Source organism: Brassica oleracea, chromosome C9, assembly GCF_000695525.1.
Source record: "Brassica oleracea var. oleracea cultivar TO1000 chromosome C9, BOL, whole genome shotgun sequence".
Lineage (NCBI taxonomy): Eukaryota > Viridiplantae > Streptophyta > Magnoliopsida > Brassicales > Brassicaceae > Brassica > Brassica oleracea.
In genome coordinates this window covers 306,192-308,010 of record NC_027756.1, presented here as the reverse complement: position 1 = coordinate 308,010, position 1,819 = coordinate 306,192, and positions in this window count along the sequence as shown.

Sequence of the window (1,819 nt, the reverse complement as noted above, 5' to 3'; positions counted from 1 at the left end):
GAACATTTACCAAAAAATTCAATATTTTCGTAAGGGTTAACACATAGGTTTTGAGAAAAATTCAAAAATATGAAAATTCTGTTTTAATACATAATTACATCCTTTACTAACATATGATGAATGTCAAAGAGGTTTCGAACCTTTGTTGTTTCCGTTTTCTAGAGAATAGCGATTCTATAGTGGTTAATCCACTAATATAGGCAGTATTATGAAGTTTTACTAAATTAATTGACAAAAAATTAAAATGATGTCCATGTACCATGAAATAGAGTTTAATATATATTAATAAAAATGTGGAATGTGTTTAGAAATTTTAAAACAACACTAAAGATCATAGGCATTAGTATATAGAGCATTTACCGAAAATTCAATATTTTCGTAGGGCTTAATACATAGATTGTGAGAAAAATTCAAAAATATAAATTTTTTTGTTTTAATACATAGTTGCATCCTTCACTAACATATGATGAAAGTAAAAGAGGTTTGGAACCTTTGTTGTCTCCGTTTTTCTAGAAAATAGATTTTATAGTGGTTAGTCCACTAGTATAGTGAGTATTATGAAGTTTTACTAAATTAATTGACAAAATATAACAACGATGTCCATGTACCATGAAAGAGAGTTTAATATACATTAATACAAATGTAGATGGTGTTTAGAAATTTTAAAACAACACTAAAGATCCTAGGCTTCAGTATATTGAACATTTACCAAAAAATTCAATATTTTCGTACGGGTTAACACATAGATTTTGAAAAAAGTTCAAAAATATGAAAATTATGTTTTAATGCATATTTGCATCCTTTACTAACATATGATGAATGTCAAAGAGGTTTCGAACTTTTGTTGTTTCCGTTTTCTAGAGAATAGCGATTTTATAGTGGTTAATCCACTAATATATGCAGTATTATGAAGTTTTACTAAATTAATTGACAAAAAATTAAAACGATGTTCATGTACCATGAAAGAGAGTTTAATATACATTAATACAAATGTAGATGGTGTTTAGAAATTTTAAAACAACACTAAAGATCATAGGCATTAGTATATAGAGCATTTACCGAAAATTCAATATTTTCGTAGGGCTTAATACATAGATTGTGAGAAAAATTCAAAAATATAAATTTTTTTGTTTTAATACATAGTTGCATCCTTCACTAACATATGATGAAAGTAAAAGAGGTTTGGAACCTTTGTTGTCTCCGTTTTTCTAAATGCATAGCTTCATCCTTCACTAACATATGATGAAGGACAAAGAGGTTTGAAATCTTTGTTTTCTCCGTTTCTCTAGAAAATATCGATTAGTCCACCAATTTAGGGAGTACTATGAAGCTTAACTAAATTAATTTACAAAAAATTAAAACGATGTCCATTTACCATGAAAGAGACTTTAATATACATTAATACAAATGTAGAATGTGTTTAGAAATTTTAAAATAACACTAAAGATCATAGGCTTCAGTATATAGAGCATTTACCGAAAAAATCAATATTTTCGTAGGGTGTTAACACTTAGATTTTGAGAAAAATTCAAAAATTCAAAAATTCTGTTTTAATGCATAGTTGGATCCTTCACTAACATATGATGAAGGTCAAAGAGGTTTAATGCATATTTGTCTCCGTTTTTCAAGAAAATAGCGATTTTATATTGGTTAGTCTACCAATTTAGGGAGTATTATGAATATTTACTAAATTAATTGACAAAAAATTAAAACGATGTCCATGTACCATGAAAGAGAGTTTAATATACATTCATACAAATGTTGAATATGTGTTTAGAAATTTTAAAACAACACTAAAGATCATAGGCTTCAGTATATA